At 45.1% G+C, this 27765-nt stretch overlaps 2 long non-coding RNA genes and 1 other non-coding gene across 4 annotated transcripts in view; 2 read left to right on the forward strand and 1 right to left on the reverse strand.

The window, feature by feature from the left end:
- Window positions 1-27765, reverse strand: part of LOC128104462 (uncharacterized) — a 732114-nt gene that overhangs the window by 142429 nt on the left and 561920 nt on the right. For both annotated transcript variants that reach the window (XR_008216011.1, XR_008216010.1), the window contains exon 4: window positions 26368-26452. This is a non-coding gene — a long non-coding RNA (uncharacterized LOC128104462). The remainder of the gene's footprint in view (window positions 1-26367; window positions 26453-27765) is intronic.
- Window positions 5840-17574, forward strand: LOC128104461 (uncharacterized). The gene is made up of 3 exons (XR_008216009.1): window positions 5840-5953; window positions 14516-14668; window positions 16627-17574. It is a non-coding gene; the product is annotated as an uncharacterized LOC128104461 (long non-coding RNA).
- On the forward strand, window positions 17641-17705 carry LOC128104862 (small nucleolar RNA U54). The gene has a single exon (XR_008216156.1). It is a non-coding gene; the product is annotated as a small nucleolar RNA U54 (small nucleolar RNA).

Below are 27765 nucleotides of genomic sequence, written 5' to 3' on the forward strand. Positions count from 1 at the left end.
TCCACCCCACATACACATAATTAATAAAAATAAAATTCTTCAAAAAATAAGAAATCAAAGCATGTTTCTGGGCCCCTGAAAATGAGCCCGAGACATTGAGCCAACTGTAATGACGAGAGAGGTCAGCTGCTTAGCATGGCAAGTCAACCCAGGATTAGAACACAAGATTACGCCATCTCACTCCAGAGTACAATAGAATCTGGGAAACCATGGTGATAAGGTAGATGGAAACAACCCAAGCATAAAGAACCAGGTGATTTCTGTCTCCCTGGCTTTTATGGGGGCAGAGTGAGTATCACGGCTGGGGTCTTTCCCTATCCCTTTGGCTTCACAATGATCTGTCTTGGTTTTCATTGTCTTCACCTCAATATATAGTCATCTTTCAGAATCTGTCAGGGATTGATCCCAGGACCTTCTGGGATATCCTAGTCTAAGGACTTTGAAGAGTTATAGGAAACAGTGAAGTTATTTACATGTGCTCTTTGTATAGTCTCCTATGTTCTAATCTTTCTAGGTGACTTATTACACCCAATTCAATAATATTCTCCTGTGTATTTTAAACCATCTCTAGATAGTCTACAATGCTGGGTACAATGTAAATGTTATGCAAATAAGGACACATTGCTTAGGGAATGACAATGGAGTCTGCACTTACTCAGTATAGACAGTTTAAAAGGTGATTTGAATAGTACTTGGCTGAATTCATGGATGTGAACCCTTGCATGTAGAAGGCTAACCACACTTCTTTTTTAAAACTTTTTATTTACTCTTTGAATCTTTCACATCATGCCTCCAGATTCCACCTATCTCCCTCTCCCTCAAAAATAAAACAAAATTAAGAGAAAAAGGGAAAAAAGGAAGAAAGGGAAAATCTGTCGTGGAAGCTGCAGTGTGACACAGTAAGTCATGCAGTAAACCCTTTATCCATACATTTTTACATGCAGGCATTTATCAAGAAGAATCATTGGTCTGGTTCGAAGCCCCTGGTTTCTGCTGCACCATGGATGCTGGGCCCTCACTGGGGCTCTTCCTGGATATCCCGTTGCTGCCGTGTCTTGGAGATCCTGCAGCTCTGGGTCCACAGGACTGACCACCCCCCATCATGCTCTAGCAGATCACAGATGGGGTGGATGTTGGAGTGAGCCAACACATAACCCTGAGCAATGCTGAGGAGCTCACTCTGGTGGTGAAGACAAGGGAGAGCTGGTGACCACCAGGCCCAGAACCATATTTCTTTTTAGTCAAACAAAAATCAGAAAAAAAATGCCAGTGATTTCCTACTTGGGAATGCTGCCTTTATGTTACCATAATATTATTATCGATGGTGAATATTGGCAGAGTTGAGATCTGCTGCTTAGGTAGGATTCTCACCTGGGATACTACTTGGGAAGCAATATCCTGCAAACTCTGAGAAGTCACAGCCACACTGCTCAGCCTTCACCACTCAGAGCACCAAGGTGGGGTTTCTATCTTCGGTGGAATGACTCTTGCTTATTCTTCTCCCTATAAGCCTATTTCTTGTGGAGCTAAAACTAGGGTTCTAGAAGAGTACTGAAGTCTAAATTTCAGCTTAGACTTAAATACATTTTTCAATACAAGTAATGAGAAAAAAATCCAATTTTTTGTCCTTAGTTTGCCCCCAGAACACATAAGAACATACACATACATTATACACACACACACACACACACACACACACACACACACACACACACACACACACACACATGGTCTCGGACCCTCTCTAGAGAAGGAAGACATCTAAATGCAAACAACTACACTACCACATTAGGGTTAATATCTGTTTTGCTTTATGATAAAAGTAATCTCAAGTTATTTCTGGTTGATTTGGATCATTTGCATGAAGGATGCACAGTGGTAAATATAACAGAGTGAATGAGATTTATGTTGTAAACATTATCTAAAATCTACCTCTCCTAAAGGCATGGTTTAAGTGGAACAGAAATGCCTATTTTATTAAGCAAGGAAATTGCTCCAGGAATTTAGGATAAAATATTTTCCTTGTAATTTTAACTCACTTAAAACCATGTGATTTCACTGATTTATTTCTTTAGTTCATTCTTTAAACTCAAGAATGGACAGCAAAGCATATAGCATTTATAGATTTCATTTGGAAAATGGCCATTTTTTTTTTTACCTTAAAAGTGATTGGGAATGTGAATCTGGGATCCTGTTAAGATCATAGCTAACAAAAGGCACAGAATAAAAAGGGATTGGTCACCAATACGCCAACGATAGATGATTGAATGGATTAATGAATAGATAGAAAAACAGATAGATGGATAATGTAGATGAATGAATTAAGAGAGACACAAATGGATAGACAAGTAGATGACAGATAATAGAAAGAAATTCATAGATCAATACATGGTTAGAAAATGGATAGTGAGATGCACATGGATGAATAGATGACCGGGAAGCAGAATAAATAGTTGATATCTAAATGAATATAGCTAGATGAATGGAAAGAAAGATGCTAGAGGTTGATGAATGTAAGGGTAAATCTGGAATGAAATTGTAGATAGATGCAAAGTTACCACAATATCATGATTGTGTCCTACTGTAGTGGAATATCAATGGAGATAAAGACATCTCTCTTTGTGAAGGGTTTTAAAACAGTTTAACTGTTTGGGTGGCATATGGACCAGAGTAGGAAATGAGCCACTGAGAACTCTGAACTTTCACAATAAAGGGCCCAAAGGTATGAAAAAACAAACACACACATGGATGTGCCACGATTAGATCACTCCTGAATCCCCCAGTATGCACCATTCAGGCCCGCTTGACCTCTTCAATATCTGCTTGAACAATGCCCTGGTGCAGAGATGGAGAATGAGGCTGACCCCCCAGGCAGCCCTGGTGCATTCTTGATAACAGACAAAAGGCGTTCCTTGTGGCCCCTTCTTTAACTCTAATATTCTTATGTACTTGTACTGGTAGACCTACTTAGGAGGGTCTGGTGTTGTAATTAATCCATGTCACAGGAAGATGTACGATCGGTGGGATTTATGAGTGGGTTGGAGCTGCCATGATGTGTAGGGGAACCTCAGACTGTGTGATATAAATGCCTCTGCTAATTGGATTGCCAGAGCTAATCAGAAGACAGAAAGGGAATTAAAAAAAAAAAAAAAGCCGTGTTTGCTGCTGCCGCTGCTGAGGTACTGCTGGCGGCTGATAAAGTGGACAGCGCCTTTCAGGACAAGGGGTGCTGGAATTGAATCCTCATGTAGAGGTCTTACTCCTGACAGCGAGACTATCTCAAGTGACACATCCCCTTTGTCACCAGCCCAGGAGGAGATAGGGCCAGGGGAGAAAGGGCAGACTGATTTCAAAGATTTTTTTTTTTTTTATTACCAAACTGCAAATTCACAGTGAGTAGGAGAGATAGAAGGAGCAGAGGCCACTGTGGGAAGGTGCCCACCCGCTAGTTGCTGAGAGAGTTGGGTGGGTTCTCTAAATTGAAGGTCTACTTCCAGAATCACGTGAGTGCCTGACACCGATTTGGGGCATGATTCTGGGATTCTGAGCCCATGTCTCCATGGCTAAGAAGTACATGCAGGATGGAGCCATCCCAGCTGGTCATTAAGCCATCATGCTCTGTGCCAGCTTTGCTGAGGTTGGGGGGGGCACACGCACACACATACACACACTTTACTGGAGAGCAGAAGGGCTCAATCTGTTAGGAAGGGAAGGAAACAGACTGGGTGTGACGCCTCTCACTTTGGGGAGAACCATCAGAGCCGAGAGGGAACTCATGGTCTATCCTTGGTCTTTCCGTGTTTTACATGGGAGTCAAGATAAAGTGCACATATGTTGACTGTGGTAGCTGCCCCCGGACCCGTGGTTCATTCCAGCAGAAGGAAGCCAAGGTGTCTAAGGAGAGACTGGGCAGCTCCCTCCACCTTGTTCTCCTAAGCCTTTATCATTCTCTGCAGAGAAAAACAGGTCTTTAATATTTGGTTTTACCAAGCTGAGTTTCCTGAGGTTCTCATTAAATCCTACATCCCCCCATTCTTTCCCCTCATGTTATTATCTCTCCTTTGCCTGTATTTCTTCTGGAGCCCTCTCTATACGCCCCAAAGCTCTGCCCAAGAGGCAAATCCTTAGCCTCGATGAGTAGGCAGCAAGCCCCTCTTGCACACAACAAAGAGTCTATTTTTTCCCCTGCTCTATCTTTTGGGCGACACGATAAAAAATAACCCTGTATTTATGCAAATTGCAAAGTAGCGTGTGATAATGAAAACAAACCAGTGCTGGCCCGCAGCCAAGCCATGGCGTTGACGGGGGCTCCCGACCATGTGGCTCCTGATTCTTCAGGGAAAGCAGCTGTAGAGAAATGAGACTACACAGCACCATCCTCACACGCGCACACCCTCATCGGCACGCATTCCGGTACCGTCACCTCGGAGCTGGCCAAACTTGGGGATCCAAAAGCGGTCCTGCCGTGGAGCTCTGCAGCGTCGTCCCCCACGAACCTCCCTGCCCCCTGCTCCTGATTCTCTTTCAGGAATTTACAAACATTTTTCCCTAGATCAATATCCGTATTGATTATTCATTGTGAGCGAGTCGTGTGTGTTTGGTGATCCAGCTTGCAGAGGGTAGCAGCTAAAGGCTGCTGCAGGGGAAAAAATAGCAGAAGGCAAGAGGGACTCAGCTCTGGCTGTGGTCTGCGGCTGTCACATCTCAGAAGGGAAGAAGAGGAGAATGCTCCAGGATGAAAGGATGGAGAAGGGCGGAAGAGAAAGAGGGAGCAACAGTCAAGAGAGAATGGTGTGAGGACTGGACATCTGGTCCTAAGGATCTCAATGGCTTGGAAGAAAGCCCCATCATCTTGGGTCTGCTGCTAGGTGCAAAATGCTGTGGGGTTCTTCGGCTCTGAGAGTGAAAAGTGACTCACGGTTTTGGTGTCTTCCTACGTAAGAGCTTTTGGTGGGGGGATTCCTTGGCTTGCTGACAGACAAGGAAGGACGCAGCCAGCAGTGAGGTAAAAAAAAAAACAAAACAAACCAGGATTCTTTTCCAACCGCCTCGCCGAGGATGTGCACCCGTTCGGTTTGATTTGAACAGCTTGCTGCTCTAAATGGCATGCGGAAGGAGGATAATTAAAAAGGCCAGCATCACTTACTAAGTGAGTAAACACAAAGCCGTTCCAAACGTGCTCTCCAGATAATGAGAAGCTGTGATTTCTTATACTTCAAGGCAAAACAAGACAGGGATGGGGGCTCAGCTGAGTGTATGTCTGCATGTGGATGTGGATATGGGGGTGGGCGGTGGTCCTTGGTGATGGAGATAAATCGACTAATTGTTGGCGATGTTTAAAAAAGGGATTACTGGAAAAGACGGTGAGATGATGACAGGAAGACATCTTGGATCAGAGCCAAAAAAATAATAATCAAGGCAAATCAAGTCTGCAGTTCGGAGAAAACACCCATGGCTTGGGAAGCTCCGATGCGAACATGGGAACCGCTGGAGTTCCTCAGCTGAGTCTGGGAATGTTATTGTGGGTACAAGAGGACAAGATTCAGGAAAGAGCCATGGCATGCCAGCTTACACAGCTATGCCATATGCTGAGAAAAACAACAACAACAACAACAACAAAAAACCCCAAACCAAATCCATACCAGACAGACCCAAGCAGTGAAAGCCAACATATCCATTCCTTTGCACTGGAGTCTTTCTGCGGGCTCAAAACCGCTCCATCTGTTTAAAGCAAGTCCAATCCATGCCTTCTGCTAGTAGCTGCTGCTCCTCCCGTCTGTCTCCAGGAGCTGCCCCGCCATTACAGAGGGATCCTGGGAAGAGCAGTTTGGGGAGATTCAGTTTTGCATTGGCGAGGCTTCTGGCAAACGTGCCAGGTGGTCATCTTTGCCATTTGGACCAACATATGGCAGCTGGTTTGGGGATTCCTCTGTTGTCACCCAGCTGTGGCTTGGTGAGTCCCAAACCAACCATGAACTCTTTTTATACAGTGTTCCAAACACACATGGACAGAGTGGGGATACCAAGGAATAAAAACAGTTGTATTTTCTTTTCTCTGGGTGTTCAGTTAATGGAGCTATACAGTTCTCTTTTCCACGAGTGGAAAAGTGGACTTTCAAAAACATCCTGGATACAGTAGTTTAGATAAGATTTCCTACAAATGGGGTTTTTTAACTTTTACCTTGCTTCTTTCTTTTGGGCTCCCCAATATATCTCAAGTTTCCCTGAGCAGTAAAAAGAACATCCTGCACATATATTAGAGACCCAAAGAATATGGACTAAATCCAGCTATGGATGGTTAGGGTACCTTTCTGCATGCCATCAGTGTTCATAGAGCCCTGTGCCTGTGCTGTTTGTGGGTACATGTGTCAGCATCATGTGCACTGCGTGCTTGCATGCATGTGGCTCAGTGTCTGTGTGTCTCTGGAAGAGGGAGGGAAAGTGTGAGGTCGGTGCAGACTGGATGCTTGGGTATTTATGTAATTCATGCAAAGCATGTTCTATGCTGCTAGGCAGACAGCCACCCATCCCTGGACTCTGCAGCTAGGGCGGGCCTGTACAGACCTGATCTGAATGTTAAATGGAAGAGACAAAATTAGCATATTAACCAAGGATGTCAGCCTCTCCTCACAGTCAGTAAATGGCCATCCCCCGCCTCTAAAGCCCACACAGTCATGCCCGCCAGCCACTTAACTGCGTCCTCTGCCGGATCCTTTTGTCTATTTGTTTGTTTGTTGTTGTGTTGTGTTTTTAAACGGAAGACTGGAAATTCATTAATGAGGAGAGGCAGAAGGGCTTCTGTAATGAAAACGAATGATCCTCTTTAAACCTCATAACAGCCAAATCCAGGGGGGTAGGGTTGACTTTCTCCTCTGTGGCTGGAGAATAGGAAAGTCCACAGACAACGTGCCACTTGACGAAAGCCAAAGAATGCACTGCTAAGGAAGAGTTCTCCTGTGTGGCACAGACCAGCCTTGATCAACATGTCTGCGTTAATAAACCTCAGTGAGCTTTATCATGCTGACTCGAAATGACAAGTGTGGTCTACCAGATGTCTTTCCATTCAGGCGCAGGCATAGGTTATCAAAGTTTCTTGACCTTGTAAAGGTCAGAAGAACATCCTGGAACCTTTTGAGCAATTGCTCCTGACCACCTCCCCACCCCCCACAACCCCATTTTTGACTGAGTCTCACTTTGTAGCCTAGGCTAGCCTGGAGTTCATGGTGATCCTTCTCTCTCAGCTTCTAAGTATTGGTAGTCCAGGTACAAAAGTCCACAGTTGGCTTGACTCTATCCTCTCCTCCCTGTTTTTTTCTTTTTTCCCTCTTGAGTCATGGTCTCACGTAGCCTAGGCTGGCCTCAAACTTGCTATACAGTTAAGGATGCCCTTGAACTTCTGATATCCCTGTCTCCACCACCCAAGTGCAGGGATTACAGGTGTGCCCCAACATGACCAGTTTTATTAAGCACTGGGGATACAAACTAGGGCTTTGAGTAGGCAAAGCCTTCCTGTTGATCCATATCCCCAATGCTTCTTGCGTCTACTTTTGAAGTAAAAACTTTATTTTATTTTATTTTATTTATTTATTTTTGCTATGCATTGGGTCTTCGGCAAAAGCAGTTGCTTTTATTTTGATCTCTGTAATACAAGGAAGCAATGAAGAGTAATGCTCTGACATGCAGCTAAGGGGTCCATCACTACGGTAAGCAGAATGCCGGGGAAGAGCTGGCCAGGCCACCCAAAGTACTGGGCTGTTGAAATGGAGTTTCTTTTTCTTTCTATTCTCTTTATTCCAACAGGTGTTAGAATTTCTTCTGCTTCCTTCCCCCCCCACCTGCCTTTTTTTGGGTGATAGTAAAACTAAACCGTGGGTCTTGGATGCACTAGATAAGAACTCTACCATTGAATTATATCCCACACCCTCTTTTTACTTTTTCTTTTAAATCTGAGACAAAGTCTTAACAAGTTACTCAGGGTTCTTTGAATTCACCCTATAGCACAGGTAGGCTTTGAACTTGGGATCTTCCTGCCTTAGACTCCTGAGTAGTTGTGATTGCAGGTCTATGCCAACAAGCTTGGCACCTTCTTTATTTTAATTTTTATTTTTGTCTGTTGCATTGTTCCTTTACTGGTTTGCTTTTAAAGTGGGCTCAGACATTCTGAACTGCTCAAGGATCAGTGGCCCAGTTTCAAGAGACAATACACAGGAGAAGGGCTGGGGGTGACCTAGAGAGCAGAGAGAGCCTTTATTCCTAATTATCTGGCATTTGTGAAAAGAAAAGCCCCGCCCCCTGCTTCCTGACTTTCCACGGTGTTCAAACAGGTGCTAGAATTGGTGTGTTTAAATAGAAAATACATTCATTTTAACTTAAAAAAAATACCTTATTGGGGATTGACTCTAGGGCCTCATACATGACAGGCAAGCTATTACCACTGAGACACATTCACATCCCCAAATACACCAATTTAAAAATCTAGGGGCTAGAGAGATGGCTCCATGGTTAAGAACACTTGTTCCTTTAGCAGAGGACCGGATTTGATTCCCAGCACCCACATGGTGGCTCACAATCATTTGTGACTCCAGTTCCAGGGGATCTAAGGCCGCCTCTGGCTTTTGTGGGCACCAAGCATACATTCAGGCAGCACATGTATATAAAATAAAAATATAAATCTTTACGATAACTAAAAACAAACAAACAAAACAAAACAAACACCCAAACCCTACCTGTGTCTTGAAGAACTCACACTTGCAACTGTTTTTTTTTTTAATCTTTTTTTTTTTTTTTTTTTTGAGACAGGGTTTCTCTGTGTAGTTTTGGTGCCTGTCTTGGATCTCACTCTGTAGACCCTGTTGACCTTGAACTCACAGCGATCCACCTGGCTCTGCCTCCCAAGTGCCGGGATTAAAGGCGTGGGCTACCACCGCCGCCAGGCACAACAGTTTTAACAACAAACATTCTGCCACTTTGAAGCTATTTCATTTGTTTTTCTTTTGTTTTTTGAGACAAGGTTTCACTACATAGACATGATTGGCCTGGAGCTCACAATGCAGAGCAGGCTGACCTTGAATTCACAGAGTGTTGAGATTAAAGGCCCGCCCAGTTTGTAGCCCTTGTTTTAGTCTAGAATACCTAGCATGGGTCATTTTATGTTTTAGTGATTGGAAATACATTAAGCACAACACGGCAAACATCATGGAAACACTTGCTCTGTTGGGTTAGGAGGAAAGGGCTAAGTAGAAGCAATAAAGGGGAAGGAAATGAATAAACACGGTGTGCTTGCTCTGTGGCAATGCCGTCGAAGCAGTCACGCTCTGATGGCAGCTTTCTCTGAGCCAGTGGCCTTCACAAACATTTCTTTCCTCACTTCCTAACTTGGAAGATTAAATATATAGAAATAATTTGTATCATGTAGCCCAGGCTGGCCTTCACTTTGAGATCTTCCTACCTCAATCTCCTAAGTGCTGGAATTCTAGGCATAAACCACAATACTTCTCTAGTACTTTTAAAAGTTATTTATGATTAGGAGTACCTTAACTTTCTTCTTCTCTTTTCAGTTTGGGGTGTGTGTGTGTGTGTGTATGTGGTGTATATGTGTGCAGTGTATGTCTTTGTGTATGCATGTGTGCATGCAGCTGCAGGTATGCGCATGGGTGTGTGTGTGTGTGTGGTGTATATGTGTGCAGTGTATGTATTTGTGTATGCATGCGTGCATGCAGCTGCAGGTATGTGCATGGGTGTGTGTGTGTGTGTGTGTGTGTGTGTGTGTGTGTGTGTGCGCGCATGTGGAGGCCAGAGGTTGATGTTGGGTGATGTCGGTCTGCCCTTTCACTTTCATTTCCAGTCAGGGTCTCTCTCTGAGCCTGGAGCTCACTGATTGGCTAGACTGACTGGCCAGCAAGGCCCAGGAATTTACCTGTCTCTACCTTTCCAGGCACCAGGGTTGCAGACATGTGCTTTGTATTGGGTTTTTAGGTGGATACTGGGGATCTAAACTCAAGTCCTTGTTTGTGGATGTCAAGTACTTTACTAAATGAGCCAGCTCATTAACCACAACATCTTCCTTCCTTCCTTCCTCCCTCCCTCCCTCCCTCCCTCCCTTCCTTCCTTCCTTCCTTCCTTCCTCTCTCCCTCCCTCCCTCCCTCCCTTCCTTTTTTTCTCTTTTAAAATGTCTAATGTGTCTGTAGACTGTCCTTCTTGATCAGTTAGGGGGATAGTAACTAAACAGATGAACATTTCCAGAAGAGAGAGGGCCCGCCTGCAGTTTGTAAGGAAGCTTCCCTGGTGCTTGAAGTAATAGCCACAGAAAAAGGCCCTTCAGCAAATGGCAAAGGGCAGAGAGAAGGACCCTGTTCTCACATGGTGACATCTCACAATCGTATGAGGCTTTCCATCTTCAAAGTGCTCTTCACACATATTCTCTTGCTTCTCACTGCAGCCCGCGACAACATGCGTGACTAGCTATTACATGGCTTATTTTGCAGATGGCACACTCTAAGACAGAACTTGCCTAAGGGGAAAGCTACAGAGAAGCCATCACGGGGCATCAGGGTCGGACTCCGACGTGATTACTCTCTGGAAGATTGTGTTAAAGACACCCTCTTTTGAACTCCTGACCAAAAGCTCATCTACTTTTCTCATTCTGAGGCTTGCATTGTGTGGGCTGTGTTGTTTGTACCATGTTCCCTGTGTCCTGTTAGCCATAAGCAACCAAAGCTACACTACAGTGGCTACGGCACGCCACCCACTAGCCTTCCATTCTCCAACATTAGCACTGACATCCTTCCTTCCTTTGAAAGTCAAGTTTAAACACCAGGTGTTCTACATTTGCTTCTTGAGGGGGAGGCAGGTGCTGGGAAATGAGCTGGGGAATGCTTGTATATGCCAGGCAGGCATTCAGTCCTGAGCTATGCCATGCAGCTCTCTTTGTATATCTTATTAATTTAAACAGCTTTTACATTTGTTTATTCCGTGTGTGCACATGTTTGTGAAGGTGCGTGTGAGGGTGTCAGAAGAGAGCCTGCAGGAGCTGGTTCTCTCTTTCCACCACGTGGGTTCCAGGGATTGAACCCAGGTGGTCAAGCTTGCAGACAAGCGTCATTACCTGCTGAGACATCCTGCCAGCTCCCTTTACACTTTATTTTGAGACAAGGTCTTGCTAAGTTGCCCAGGCTGGCCTTGAACTCATTCTGTAGCCCAGGTGGTCCTGTCTCAGCCTCTGATGTAGTTGGGACACAGACTCCTGCATATCATTTACCTCCTCACTTCTGTCTACTTCCTCACCAACACTCCTGGCCACTCATGGTCGATTACACTGTGCTTCCTTCCCTTCCCACCGTCATGGGATTCTGCCTCCCTCCTGTTATATCTGCCACTGTTCTATCTCTTGTTTCACTTCTGGGCACCTCATCCCTTTTTTACTCTCTTCGATATGACTGCCCCGGAACAGGCCTGCGTTCTTCTGTTCTCAGGCGTATACAGCTTGCTCTGCGCAATGTAAGGCGACCCCAGGCAGCTGGCTAGCGCTTTCCTCTCTGGGTGGCCTTTTGCTGTGTTCTCATTTCTCTTTTCTTGGGTTATTTCCTTAGTGGTTTTCCCAAGAGCTAGACTGCTCTCTTCACCCTCAGATGTGCCCGGCCCATGATGCATTCTCTGTGCCACTTTAATTGAGCCGCCACAGGGAGTGCAGAGGTGATAGTTTTGATGGCCTCTATGGCGTCCTTCAGAGGATGCTTCTTCCTACTTGGCTTTCAAGGTTACTCATGAGCCAGGCATCACTTCCCACTTGCCTTCTCTCTTATAAGTCCCCTAGTTTGCACCCTGTGCTCCTTAACCCTTTCATGTCTCTCCCTCTTTATACTAGGGTGTTAACCTCTAGCACGTCACGAGGGAGTGCTTCTTTATACTAGGATGTTGACCCCTACAACTCCACGGTCACCCCCTACTTCCTTCATTTGCCGGATTTCTCCCCCTTCAAGACTCCACTCCATCAAGAAGCACAAGCCTCCACCCAGACTGTGTGTGCCCACCAGCCCCACCTGTACCGCCCTCGTCTGTAGCATTTGTCCCGTGTTTACAGTGACCAAGTTTTCCTATTGGATCATGAGATACATACAGGCGGAGACTTCACATTTACCTCTGTGTTCCCAGCACCTTGGCACAGACTAGGAGCTTCGTAAAACAACATTACTGTTTCGAGTTTGAATGCCATAACTTCTGTTTCTTCAGCTGTAGGGTTACAAGGTCTCCAGTGTCATCAGGCCGAGGGAAACACGGCCATCATTTCCGATAGACAAAGAGGGATTTCCTATGGTGCTGTTTTCACCTACATCAGGTTTTTGACTCTAGTCAGGAGAGAGGCAAGCTTGAGGGTGGTCTCCAGGTGTTGGCTGATGTAGTAGGAACTTTAGAGTTAATTAGAAGGGCCGGCTACAGGCGCACTTTCTCTGCAGAGTTCCTGGGAGGAAACATGAAATTAACCGTTCGAGGTCACCACTAGAAAACTGCCCCGCTTCCCTCGAGCGGTGCCTCAGGGAGCTGGTTCACCCTGCTCCTTAGGTTTCCACTTCTCTTTTGTCTGTCACCCTAAGTCTGGTCATGTCAATAAGGGTAGGAGTGTCTGAGGTCAAGGACTGCTTCTTTGCCTGTCTCCCAGAGCAGATGCAAGGGGTGGGGCTCAGTACTGGGTAGATCTGAACAGTGAGGAGGTCCACCCGTGCTAACATGAAGACAGACAGATGACTCTGGAAGATCTCATCGTCCATGAAGCGGAAAATAGTATGAGGGACAGGCTCACAAGGCCACACCCATATGTGAGGAGCTATGGGCAGTCTAAGGCTGCTAAGCAAGGGAGATCAGTGTTCTCCGGGGCTCCAGGGACAACCCCCCCCCCCCAGTGGCCAACACTACTTCCTTGTGCACAGGGAGGGGCAAGATTAACCGGATCCAGTAGGAGATACACACACTTTCACATATTAGAAAAGGGTATGGATTTGAGAAGAGATGAGTGCAGTTGTGGGGGGCAGGAAGGAGTGGACGCAATCAAGACACATTGTATCACGCATGACGTTCCAAAAATACTAAACTAGAAGAGAAAACGGCATGACATCATTGGTACCACACCTCACTGCCATTATTAGGACTCCCTAAATACACTGATTTTTTTTATTTTTTTTTCAAGACAGGGCTTCTCTGTGTAGCTGTGCGCCTTTCCTGGAACTCACTCTGTAGCCCAGGCTGGCCTCAAACTCACAGAGATCCGCCTGGCTCTGCCTCCCAAGTGCTGGGATCAAAGGCGTGTGCCACCACTGCCCGGCAACACAGTGATTCTTATTATTTGCTGTTGTTTTGGTTTATGAAGTCACTGCTGATGCTGAATTGGGGGCAATAAATTGCTCTTGGTTACTCTTAGGGTCCTGCAAGCCTCTGGCCACTGTACTTTTGCCAAACATGTGTCTAAGGACACCTTATTGAACATGACCATCACTTCATGAGCAATGAACTTAGCCACCAGCACTGTGACTCAGGCCCGAGGGAGGCTCTTATAGGGATTTTTCTTGGGCATGCTAGCTAGTATTTGGGTGCTATGCTTGGGGGCATCTTAACAGTGACATCACCTCAGCAGTGATGTCACCAACCTAAAATAGACAATGTGAAAAATGGAGCCCCACCCAGGGAAAGAGCCTTGTTTACAGAATGAGAAATGAATCAGTCATATGGAGTCACCTTGCTTGGCTGGGAACTTGTCACCTCTCTTCCCATGTCCGTGAATAACCATGTAAGTGCCATACATTCTGACTTCGGAGTCACAACAGAATTTCAGTGGATGTGCACACTCACCAACACAGAATCCACGATAAATGAGGATGACCGCACGACCCAAATATGCAGACAAAAATGGAAGCTTTTCTTGTCTTTTCTTTTCAAGTAGACTATGATGACCTGGCTCACAGAACAGCCCTGACTTCGAAGTTCGTTACGTAATTTCTATAAATCTTCTGCTATATTTTCGGTGTGTAGTGTATGCATGTGTGTGCATGTGGGTGTGCAGGCGTGTGTGTCCATGTGCGTGTGTGTCGGTGTGCGTGATGTGTGTGCATGTGGGTGTGCAGGCGTGTGTGTCCATGTGCGTGTGTGTCGGTGTGCGTGTGCAGGGCTCAGAGGAGGACATTGGGTGTCTGCTGTTGTGTTCTGCTTTAGTGCCTCGAGACGAGGTCTCTCCCTGGATGAAGTGCTCAGTGTTTTTTTGGTAAGGCTGGTGGCTAGCAAACCCCATGGGCCCTCCTGTCTCTGGGTCACTCTTGCAGTGGGGTGACAGGCTCATGCAGCCACACCTGGCTTTTTATTTGGATCCTGGGGATCTGAACTCAGGTCTTCATGCTTGTATAGCAAGTGCTCTTACCCACCGAGCCACCTCGCCAGGACCAAATCGGCTTTCTTAGAAGCCTTACTACTTACTAGACTAAAAGTTGTCTGGAGTTGGGGATGGATAGTGTATTTTTCACACCTTTTCAGAGATACAAAACTGGTTCGCTGTGATGAGATACCAAGTCTGGGTGATGACCACATACATCCCATTGGCAGCCGGAAGAAGCCGCCTACTGCTATCCTGTCCCTCAGCATCAAGGATTCAAAGATGACCTCAGTAAAATTTCTGTGTCCTGCTATGTAAGTAAGAGTATAAATATTTGCCTTACAAGGTATTCTTTTGAGGTAAATCATAGGCTCTTTGAGTCATATCTTTCCGTACATTTCATGTAGCAAGCAGCTGCTCAGAAATTCACTAATACTGTTTCCCTCCACTCCCTCTCTTCCTCTGTTCTCTTCACTTCTTCTTTCCTTTCCTATTCTGGAGCTCAACGGGTGACATGCAATGGTCTCCTCCGGCCTGCATGCCCCTCCCTTTTTCCTTTTGTTTTCCTTTTCAACCCTCTTCCTTTTCCTCTCGTTTTTTATCACACAGGGTCTGTCTAATTTGTCAGTCTCACTTCAAATTCGATATCCTCCTGCTTCCGTCTCCAGAGTGCTGGGATTACAGGATGCATCGCCATGTCCAGATTTAGGAGTGCTCTTTTGAAAGGGACTGCTTATTTCTGTCATTCTGTGTAGCAATTTGCAAGATACTCCCTTGGAAAAGAGAGATGCCACTGGATATATAAGCCCCAGAGCTTGGAAGTGGTCATGCAGTAATAGATCAGCGGCACAGGGCTGGTTAATGTCTAACAGGCACATCTTAGGTGGTGGAGTAAAGGCTTAAAGAGGACAGTTCCACAGTGCCTGAGGCTTTGCTGTTAGCTGTGAGTTGTGGAGAAGATGCTGGAAGAAGTGGGTGGTACCATGGGAAGATAGATCACATGGCATTCAGGCAAAAAGTTCTACCTAGGAGGGCAGTGGTATTGGCAAAACTGTGATAGTGTAATGAGTTATAATGGCAAAGCAGAGGTCAGAGTCTGAGGCATACACCAATGAGAGACGATCTACCAAGGTGAGGGCCAACAAAGGAAGCTGAGTGCTGCGTGGAGCTATAGAACCACCAAGGTTGAGCCAATGCCATGGCTCAGACTGGTCGACTTCCCTCCGTTCAGCTGAGGTGGATTATACAACAAAATAAAAGGATTTGGAAATGGTTAGCCTGGACCAGAAGGACGGGCGAACCTTCGCTTTCATTACAGAAGAGGTAAACTTTGTTGGAAACAGCTCATATTGAGCCAATGACAGTCTTTGCGAGAATACAGGCAGATCTTCCCATGCCTCCATTGCTGTGTCCTGCTCTCTCTATCCCTCAGCCATCAGTGAATGTCCTCATTCTACACATGTCCGCTGAACCCACAGAGGCTCATGGGAGAAGCAACTCCAGCAGAACGTTGGCTGTCTTTAAGCTCCCAGGCTAATAGACTCGGGTGAAGTGTGGCTGACACACGCAGCTCACCAAGCTGCTACATTTGCATTTTATATTGAACCTGCCTGTAATCCTCTCTTTGGTAGATGGAATTGATATTCCCATCTGATGGCAGATGCTAAATTATGAAGAGCTTCCATTAGGTTTTTGCTTCGGTGATTATAATGAATATATAGAAAAGTACCCCAGCGGAACATCCAACACTTTGGGCTTTTGTCCGTCTGGCCTGCTTAGTGGCTTAATTTGGATTTACAAAGTAACCTCATTCACCTCAAAACTCAGCTATTCAGCAATGACTTATGGAGTCAATATTAGTAATAGCACTAAAATGCTCTAAGTTGTCAGAAAAATAGTCAATTAAGTCACAGCATAGAAGTCCAGAGGCTTCAGAAAGTCCATTTTGTGTGTGTGTGTGTGTGTGTGTGTGTGTGTGTGTGTGTGTATGCAGATACATATGTACATTCATGTTCATGCATGTAGAGGCATTCATGTACATGCATGTAGAGGCCAGAGGTTGACATTAAATATCCTTAATATCTCTTTATCGTATTCTTTGAGATAGGATCCCTCACTAAATCTGGAGCTTGGCGATCTGAGTAGCTTGGCTGGCCAACAAGTCCCAGGATCTGCCTGTCTCTGCTTCTCCAGGGCTGGGCTACAGATGTTTGGGATGTCTGGGTTTTACAAGGATGTTGGGATTTGAACTCAGGCCTTCACGTTTTTACAGAGGGTGCTGTATTCACCAAGCCATCTCTCCAGACTCTGAGGCTCCCCTTAAGCACCAAAGTCTGAGGAGTGCTGATGGCTGGAGGCCCTGGAAGATTCACTGCGTGGCGGAAAGCTGCTCTTCATGGAAAGAAAGGCCGTGGAACAGGATGTGGGCTCTTCCATCTTAGTTGGCATGGGACAGTCACAGAGGCTTCCTTGGCTATTCTGTTCCCTGTGGGGAATGGGTAGATGCAGTGTTACTCTAATGCAGCTGGCAGAGGAGGGTCTGCCGGTCTGTTTCTGGAAACTCACACTTATTTCTTTAAAGAGTCCACGAGACTGTGAGCTCACAAGTGGAACGCAAGTGCGGCAGGCACCCACAGAAGTCTGGGAAGTGTTGCATGCCACACCAGGAGAGCTTGAACATTCACCAGCAGCACCCTCAAGGCTCCCCTGGGCATGGCTGAGAAGCTGTGGGAGGATCTGCTAGGAGTTCCTTTGAGTCCTGTTGGTATTCAGCACTTGGAGACTGCTGCTGTCTGGCTGCCGCCTCCTGGCCAGGTGCCTGGAGGAACACGCCTTGGCTAACAGCCTCAGCCACAGCTCTTTACTATCTCTGTTCCCAGACAGGACCTCTTCAAGTGAATTTAGAGCTGGGAACACAGAGATCAAGACAAGAAGTCGGCAAGTGATGGACTATGAATCCAGGATGCAGGTTGACACCCACTGAGGTCTAAGGCACTGGGTGGACCAGGATTTGGCTACAACTTCACCATATCTCATTTGGAAGGGGGCTTCATCCCAGATGAAAGGATGTCTCAATTAACGTATATTTCCTGTTAACGCCACCTCATTTATCAGAAAGGCGAGAACACCTTTCTACTACGTGTTTTCCTTCTAAATACTTGTGTCTCAAAGAAAGTCTATTCATTTAAATGTGACATTCTTAAAATAAGCAATAAATTGAGGTTTTCTTTTTTACTCTTAAATCTTGCAACTGACTTCAGTTCCTAGACAATTAAATGCCACACAATGGTGATGAGATACTTACTGTGTTGAATTAAGGTGATATTTCTTATATGCTATTCTGAGCCGGAAAAAAAAAAACTACACAAACTAGCAATTCTAAAATGCCTTAGTTGTTCTAGACTGGTTGAAAAGCAGGGTGTTTTAGAAGTCCATACAAAAATATGTGTAATATCTGTTATTGTAGGAACTTGTTATACATTATGTGTAGTAATTATATAACATGTACATGATGTCTGTAGAGGGAAGACGGACGGACTCTTTCTATTCCATGTCAGATGTGCGTATTTTTTTTTAAGCTTCATAGACACAAAACATCAGTATGTGTGTGAGTGTATACATGTGTCTATGTGTTCCTCTGCATATGTATGGGCATATAGCCTGCTTATATATGCACGCATTTGGTGTATGCTTGCATGCACATTATATAGACAATGTATCTCTCTTTGTGTGCCTGCATCTATATACACATGCACTGTGCAGGCATATGAGCATGCACATGGAGTGTATGCATGTGTGGACTGTGGGGCAAGGAAGGTGCTACAAGAGGTATCTCCACTACATAACCCATCTGCACTGGAGTGTGCTATCTGTTTTACTGAACCCATGAATGAGGCTGGTCCAAGCTGGTGCATTCCATCTTTATGGTGAATGGAGATTTTTTTTTTCTTTTGAAATTGAAAACCATGTTTTTATTCCAAAAGACTGAGTAGGATGGTACTTTAAAAATAATTCTAGTCATTCAAATTTAAAGCCCTGGAAAAAGAGCTCCATCTATGATCCAAATCTATTCTCTGGCCTGGAGCCCAAAGCATTTTCATTAGCTGGAGAATGGATACCATTTCATTCATTTTAAGCTTTGCTGCTCTGTAGTGTTGGTTCAGAGACAAGCTAACAAGTGTCAATGGTGGTGTTGCCCTTAATAATATGTCTCCTTCCCTTGAATGATCTATTTCAGTGGTATTATTGCCATTTAAAGGTGGCCTTGCCTTGTACTCACACTTTCGGGGACTGCAGGAGGAACGCCGGATTTCTCCTATAGGATTCGGCCTCTTCCATTAGTGAGTTGTATGGAGCAAAAGTCTCAATTGTTTTTGAAGATATCAGCATGAAAAAGGCCACCCAAAGCATCTTCTCTGACCCTCTGCACTTTGTTTTTGCTGCTACTCATGGTGATCTTGCTCAACTATGCTAATATTTCCTCAGGTTTTAAAATTAATTGCTGAAAATTCTAAAATTACTTATTGAAAAAGCCTTTTCAATAAGTCAAATTGACCTATAAGAAAGAAAAAGACAGATCATCCATTAGAAAAACTGGAGGGAGACTTGAACAGGCATGCTGCTCAGAAACGTAGTGGCCAGCGCTCATATTCAAACCACAGCTAGAGGCTGTTTTGACACGGATGTGGCAGATATTACAGTGTAACAGTTGTGAGCATGGGTGCAAACCTTACACTGTGCTGGGCTGAGTTGGCTCAGAGTTCAGTGCTGACATTGTCTAAAGCAGAAGGTGGTGTGTGTGTGTGTGTATGTATGTGTGTGTGTGTGTGTGTGTGTGTGTGTGTGTGTGTGTGTGTGTGTGTGTCTACCACATGAGTGTGGATGCCTGGAGAGGCCAAAAGAGGGTGTTGGATCCCTTGGACCTAGAGTTACAGGTGGTTATGAATCACCTGATGGGAGTGCTGGGGACTTAACTTAGGTCCTCTGGAAGATCAGCAGGTGTCCTCACCTGCCGAACTATCTCCCTACCCTTCCTTTTTTTTTTTTTTTGTTGGTTTTTTTTTGAGACAGGGTTTCTCTGTAGTTTTGCGCCTTTCCTGGAACTCACTTTGTAGACCAGGCTGGCCTCGAACTCACAGAGATCCTCCTGCCTCTGCCTCCCAAGTGCTGGGATTAAAGGCGTGCGCCACCATCGCCCGGCAATACCCTTCCTTCTACCTTATTGTTTGAGACAGGTCTCTTAATGGACTTGGAGCTCACTGATTGGTCTAGACTGGCTGGTCAGCAACCTTATTGGATCCTCCTCTCCCCATACCACCCCCAGTGCTGGGATTACAGATGCACACTGCCAGACTGGGTTTACGATGTGGATGCTGGGGATCCAGCTGAAGTGTTCAGGCCTGTTTGGCAAGCACTGTACTGACCAAGCCATTTCCCTGTCTCTACATGGTCCTTTTTTTTAATCAACCTTGAGACAGCGTCTTCATTTCTATTTTCCTTCAATGAAGATAAGGGCACTTTCCCCACATCTGTCATAATGCACAGACAGGCGGTTACCAGTTAATGTACATTGGTATATTAGTAATGATGTATCAAGTACATATATATATATATATATATATATATATATATACTCACTAGCATAGCTAGATATCAGATGTGGAATACCAAGCAAGTGACTTGTACACAGTAGGTGCTCAATGAGCAGCATGTTGACATAAGCATGTCTATTACACAATAGAACATTTCTTAATTTAAATAACCACCGCCAACCAAAACACTGAGTGGTGGAACCCATTCCCAACAGATACATCTACAATATAACTCCTTCACCCAAGGCCCAGGGATCATTGCAGAAGAGGAGGTGGAAAGATTGTGTCCTAGGAATGTCAGAAGCCACACCCATAAAGTTTTACCAACATGACTGACAAAATAGATGAACAAGGACAACACACATGCTAATGTGGACGGGAGAGGGCAAGTCTTGGAGGCCTCAACGCTACACAAAGAACCACAGGCAACTACAGAATGTTGAGAGTGGGAGAGATAGTCCTCCTCAGGGAAGAGTACACCAATTGGTTGTCCAATACCCAATAGTCAGCCTTGAAAACACACATACAAGTAACACTATATAAACTGAACAGGTTGGACTTAAATATTCAGGAATATATGTATGTATGTATGTATGTATGTATGTATGTATGTATGTATACATACACATGCACACACATATGCATGTAACAATGAATGAAAAAGAGACCATGAGTTTGAGAGAAAACAAAGTGGGGGTAGATAGGAGGAACTGGAGGCAGGAAAAGGAAGGGAGAAATTATATAATTTCAAAAATTAAATAATTTAAAATATTATTACACAGTTACTCATTCTAACCATCCAGGTCTTTTGATATGGGTACATATTCTTTATTGTAAAATTTGTATACTACAATATTATTCATTGTAATAGTTTTAAGTACCTAAAGTCTTAGAGGAAGTACTTAGGATGTTAATTCATTGGTTGTGTGGAATTCCCAAGTTAGTCTCCCTGCCAATCAGTGGATAACTATGATGCTCAATAATGTCACATGTCATGCATGACCAAACAATGATGACATCTAACGGTGAGCACTTAGACATTGCCTCTCTGATCCCATGTATTGAAGACCTGGACTGTAGCTGATGGCACTGTTAGGAAATGGTGACAACTTCAGGGATGTGGCCTTGTGGGAAGTAGTGGGTGGGAGGGGATGTCCTTGAAGAGTATATTGGGACCCTGAGACATCCCCCCATTTCCTAACTGCCTTGGAACCCAGCAGGTAAATCTAGTCTTGTTCTCAGTCACCTCACTATGGCTATGCTTCAGAGAAGAACCCAACAGGATGCTCTACACCCGTGGGAAGATAGTTCACCCCAGTAAAAACACATAGGCATGGACTAGTAATAAGAGTGATGCACCCCCAATTCCATCTTTCTTTTTTTGTGGGCCAGTGATGGTGGGGAGGGAGCTGGGAGAATGAGCCTCTCAGTACTAACTGAGAAAAGAAAGGAAGTATTTAGAAGAAGACCTGTTTAGCTGAGCCGAGGCAATCCTTTTTAGCTGCTGGGCAGGAAGAGTTGTAACGCTGTGAAGCCCCTTCCCAAGTTTTCAGCATTAAAAGAGACATGATGAGAACTCCGGCAAAATGAAATTGCCACCAGTGAATATGTTAGACTGGGAGAAGAGAAGTAGGGTAGAGAGTCCAGCTGAGAGACATCCCAAGGGACCACAGGGCAGATGGTGAGGCTAGAGCTGGAGGAGTGACTCTGGGGACAGACACTGGAGGGGAAGAGTGGCCAGGACAATGTCTACTAAAGTCAAGTTGAAGCTGGGAGTGTTGGCTTATGCTTGTAATCTTAGTACTTGGGAGTCAGAGGCAGGAGGATGGCCGTGAGTGGGAGGCTCACGGTGGACTATGTGGTGAGCCCCAGACCAGAATGGGCTGCACAGTCCAGCCCTGTTTCAACTTGACTGCCAGAGTCCAACCTATATGACCGATAGAATGAGTTAGCTTCTGCTGAAGAATGACAGGAAAGCTTCAAGGATAAGAGAATATGGGGGTGGGGAACATGGATGGACACAGAGGGTGAAATGCTCACAGAATGCATGAGAACTTTGTCTACAGACTGAAATGGGAAGTGAGAGTTGGGACTTACAATCCCTGCAGGGCCAGGAGGGTTAAGACCTCAGGCACATGAAGATTTGAAGGCAGAGAGGGCAGAGGCAAATCAAGAATGATAAAGACAGACAGACAGACAGACAGACAGACAAAAAGGAGAGAAGTCCAAAGAGACAGGGCTGTAGACAAGAGGAGAACTGAGAGCTGTGTGCCCTGGGAGAAATGGAGGATGCATTTGGAGGCTGAGGGAGCTGACACATAGAATGGAAGGTCAGGGAAGGTGAGCTCTAAGGAGAGGCCCCGCCACAGGCACCCATGAGGAAGTTGCTTAAGGAGCGTGGAGGAGGAAGAGCGGTAAAGGACGTTGGGTGAGCAAGCATGAAATGTCAATGGATGACGGTGACAGGAGATAGATTTGAGACGAGCTCACATGGTAGAAGGATCCAGAGAGAGCTTATTTTGGATAAAGGAACCAATGGTCACAGACTAAGAGGGAGACGATGCATTAGAGGCAAAACAGTATCTGACCGACTCAGCTGGGCAGAGGGCTCTGAGGGCCCAAGGAGGGATAAGCCTTGTAAAGCTTTCTTTAGCACTCAAGGAAGGAGCAGATGAGGAAGCATGCAGACGTGGAGGAGAGACAAGGAATGCATAATGACTTATGAGGGAAGGCCACCCCCAGAAAACAGCGGGGGTGTGGGCAGCAGAGAAGCTCTAGGAAGGAAGAAGGCAGTAATAAACACCAGCCATGGAATTAGGAGACAGAAAGCAAAGTCTACCAAGCAGTAGGGAGGCCGACTGAGATGGATGGCACACAGATAGAGCAGATCGGTTGGCTTGTCTCCAGGAGTTGATGCTGTACTGGGTGGGCAGGGCACGCACATACATGCATATATTTTACACATACACACATATATACATGGATGGATACATTTCACATACATACATGAAACAGAAGGTCGGAGTTAGAATATGTGGCCAGGAGAGGGACTGCTGTTAGAGCAGAGGCGGATGACTAGAAGGTGTATGCAGTGGGTTATGATGACAAACACGTCAAAGTCAGGGTCGCTGAGAGGAGTCCTGCTCAGAGCTTCCTCGAAAGATAACAGGTTCTGGCCAGACCTGGTGATACTTGTCTGTTTTCTAGCACTGGAGAGGCAGAGGCAGGAGGATTATAAGTTCCAGGCCAGTCTGGAGAGTTGTAAGGCTACAGAAGAAAACTCTGCCACAAAACACCAAATATGACAAACAAAATGCACCCTGGAAACAGCTAATCACCAGTCTCCAATTGTGTCTGCACCTTTGAACACATATAATATTTGTTCTAGGCTACCGTGTTCAGACAATGACCAAGCTGTGGGGTTCTCACTTCCTACACTGGTGCTTCCCTACCACACAACACAACATTTGTTCAGGGTCTTCTCAGTGGCTTGGCTGAAATATTCTTCTAAAGGGCTCATGGCCTGAGCTCTTCCTGTCCAGCTCTCCTTTCCTGTTCCCATTTCACAGGTACAGGAACTGCCTAGACATTTGAAGGGTCTAAGGACACGAGACTTTATTCCTGCTACTTTATACTTCACAGGCATTTCCCCCAGTGAAGCCCTTGAAGATCTAAGTCTGTTCTGGGTCTGCTTTGGTGGAGTCTTGAATTATTGCTCTTATTAGTAGAGAGGCTGGTGACTGGAATGTGTACACATTGAGGTAGGACTACAGATATGTGAAGCTAATACAATTCTTTTTTGAAATAACTACAGATTCACAGTAAGCAAAGATAATAATGCCCCAGGTCCTTTACCCAGTTTCCTCCAATGGTAACATCTTATACAATCTTATTATGACATTAAAACCAAGACAATGGCATTGACATAATACTGTTGCCAATTTATATGATTTTATGCAATCAAGTTCTCATGTCTCTGGCTACCCATAGTTACTGATCACATAAAAGCCACTAAAGTAACAGTTTATTTCCATGTCAGTCAGCTCTATAAGCTAAAGGTATGGAGAATGCTTACATAAAGCTTTAGGCAGAGAGACAGGTGGACAGTGGAAGATATCCATTTAGGAAAAAGCCATCCATCCATCCATCAATCCATCCATCCATCCATCCATCCATCCATCCATCTATGAACCTTTCCACCCATGAACCCATGAATTCATGCATATGCACACTCATCCATTCATCTATCAATCCATCTATCCATCCATCCATCCATCCATCCATCCATCCATGCACCCTTTCATCCATGAATCCATGCATGCAGTCATGCATCCATGCATCCACACATACATCCATTTATCTATCCATTCACCCATTCTTTCTCAGCTTTTCTTAAGTGTCAGGAGCTCCACACTGAAGCTATTGCATTGAAATAAACATTGTTGGACTCAGATGCATTCAGCAACTGGGACAGGTTGTTTGGGGGTGGGGAAAAAGGTATACAGATCTGTCCTAGGAACATTTCCACGTTGGCAGCATTTCAACTGATAGCAACCTTCTGCTCAATGGCCAGGATCAGACCTTTTTATGAGTCATTGTAAAGTGCTAAGTGCATTGACATATACTTCATAAATGCTAAATAATAACAAGTCAGTGAACCTAGAAGTATTGGATTCAGTATTCGAGACATTAAATCCAAGTTATGCTGTTCTAGAAGCCAGGCAAACAAATAAATCAACCCCAAATCAAATAAAGCCACATCCACCCCAGCCAGCAGTGGGTGTCGTCTGGAATGTTCTTTATGGGTGAGTGGCTCTCTCATGAATGGGCACTTGTTAGTATTTTACCTGACAGATCACCCACAACGCCTTGCCTGTGATTTGGGAGAAGAGTTTTATATTCAATCCACAGTAGACAACAGTGACACTATATTCTTAAGGCTCCATTTCCCTTTATTTCATGCCAGAAAATCATATCTGCTGAAGCCCTGGAGAAGAGCAGCTGTCACCCCACTGAGCAATTAGACTGATCCTGGTGGGGAGCCCCTGTACGCAGCACTGGGAGACAGTGTTTGTATTTCAAAGCCAGGATTTAGTTTCCCTCTAAGATGTGAGTCTCTTTAGGGGTCCTTGTGATTCCTCAAGGCACACAATGTGGAATGTTTGCAATGCCACATAATCCTGTATTGGCAGCAGAAATGGACTGTGGTATGGCCTGGGTGGTTTTCCGATCCTCTGTCTAGAGCTGAAACTATGGCCTGTTGCAGTCTGATTTGGAGATCTGTTGACGCCATCTCTTTTCTCTAGGAACCCATCTTGGTTCTACAAATACACATTTACCTGAACACACATCCTTTTAGGCATATTACAGTGATGGTCCCTTGGGGAGCAAAGCCCCACTTGGTGTGGCCAAAGACTGACCTCAAAGCAGATCATAAGTTAGAAGATGATGACAGCGATATCTCAGGAAGCAGCATCCATTGATATGCTCACATTTGGAGTACCAGATAGGAGGAGATGCCATTCTCCAATAGTCCTTTCTAAAGGAAATGGAATCTCATTCATTAGCAGGCAAGGGGAAGAAAGCCAGAGAGGCGCTCTCGACGCTCAGGCCTAGCAGAGGAAGTGTTGAGTGGAAGATAACACCCAAAGGGATGGTACAGAGCCCAGGATCAAAGGGTAAAGTCATCATCAGATGTTGAACTTGCTAGTTCTATTTCCACAAATGCAAAGGGGAGCCTGGCTCACCACATCTGCATGGTGCGCACGCAGCTCATTGTGTCTCACAGCTCCGAGTGCAAACAGAACAATGTGTTAGTGCTTCCCTTACACAATAGCATGGCTCAGCCACCTGGAAGTGTGCCAGAAAGGCAGACTTCTTGAACCTCACAGATCCCAACTTGGGAGATGTGGCAAAAGGGTTGGGGAATGACTTTTATAGCAAGCCCTCCAGCGATGGAAGCACCCCCACCGGGCTGTCCATCACGCTTCTGAAGTCGTTGCTGTGTTTTTCAATTCTCACAAGAGTGAAACACATTAAAGTTCAAGGAAGCACATTCAAAATAATTCCCTTCAAATGTTTCATTTCACAGGTGTAAGAATTGAGAGGTCAAGAAATTGTCACAAGGTCACCAAGCTGATGACACACAGAAAGTTAGGGTAACTCATCACAGTGTCCTTTGCACTCACTATACGATTCCATTTGGTGTTTTTTTTTTTTTTTTGTCCTTCACGTCTGGTATGTCCATTCACATAAGTAGAAACTAGAAAGCATTTGCATTACATTATAATATGATTATAATATTGGAAATGTAATTATAACCATGCCATCACCTTGATATTCCTTGAAATAGCTAGTGAGAACTTCCACGTTGCCAAGCCAAATATTCAGAAAAATCAGGTTGTGAAAGCAGCTGCACTCACCTTCCTCAGATCCGCCCCAAGGATGACAGCGGGGACTTAGTGTGGTCCTCTGCACAGGAGGATGACCGAGTCACCAAACCGGTGCCTACGAAAAAGCAAAGACAGAGTTTCAATAAAAATAACCTCATTGAAAACAACAACATCAGCAACGCATGCTGACCACACACTGCGCGGCAAGCCAGCCAGCTTAAAGAGTCATAATTCCACTCATCATCTCTAAGTCAGCAACTCACTTCACATCGTGTGGCCATTGTCCATTTAGAAAACAGCTCTGGCTCTCCAAATATCTAGGTGTTTCTTTAAATTTTTTAAAATTGACATTTAAGTGTGTGTGTGTGTGTGTGTGTGTGTGTGTGTGTGTGTGTGTGTGTGTGTGGTGTGTGTGTGTGTGTGTATACACCATGGTGCATGTGTGGAGGTCAGAGGATAATCTTTAAGGAGCTGGTTCCTTCCTTTCACAGTGTGGGTCCCAGGGACTGAACTCAGCCCACTAGATTGGCCGCAAGTACCTTGACCTGCTAAGGCCTCTCTCCAGCCCCACGATATTTCTTGGCAATGACTATGTGAAGATTAATCCATGGATAGGATTCTGAATTGTGAGAGACGGGCATCTTTGATATGAGACTCTGAGAGCCTTTTGTTCCTAGATTATTCTCTTTAGATAACACACAGAGAAACAAAGAGCCACCACATCAAATGAGTGAGGAGTCAGAGAAAGCACGAGGGAACCGGTTAATAATTTACAAGGCTGCATTCATGGGCTGGTTGTTGGAAGGACTCATTCATTTATTTTTATTTATTCTTTCATTTGTCGAGACAGGGTTTCTCTGTGTAGCCCTGGTTGTCCTGGAACTCGCTCTGTAGACCAGGCTGGCCTTGAGATCTACCTGCCTCTGCCTCCCAAGTGATACTCATTTCTTTGAGATATAATTAAATCTTTATATGTGCCAGGTAGTTGTTCTGCTCTACAAGATGTTAAGTTTCCCACCATGAAGCAGATTGGTAGAAAAGGTGGTAAGTTCCCATCTCTAGTCCTTTGTAACAGGGTCAAGGTCTAAAGTCATGGAGACTCACTTGGGACTCAGGAAGCTGGAGTCCAGTTCTGGGTAGCCTAGAACTATAGGTGGGGTCTCAGTATGAACATAGTCGAGATTTGGGGACAAATAATCATGGGGACTGTCTGTACATTGTAGGCTCTTCAACAGTATCCCTGCCCTCTCTCTTCTCTGTGCCGGGACTGTCCCTCAAAAGCACTGGCTCAACACGTCTCCAGATACTGCCAAACGCTCTCTGGGATGAAATTGTTACTGGGTGGAAAACACTGGATTATGGTGTTGAGAATGATTTTTAGCATCTTTTTGAGACATCATGCATGAGTTTTCCACATACTATCACATT

This window comes from Peromyscus californicus, unplaced genomic scaffold (assembly GCF_007827085.1).
Source record: "Peromyscus californicus insignis strain IS unplaced genomic scaffold, ASM782708v3 Scaffold_8__1_contigs__length_139910024, whole genome shotgun sequence".
NCBI classification, from domain to species: domain Eukaryota; kingdom Metazoa; phylum Chordata; class Mammalia; order Rodentia; family Cricetidae; genus Peromyscus; species Peromyscus californicus.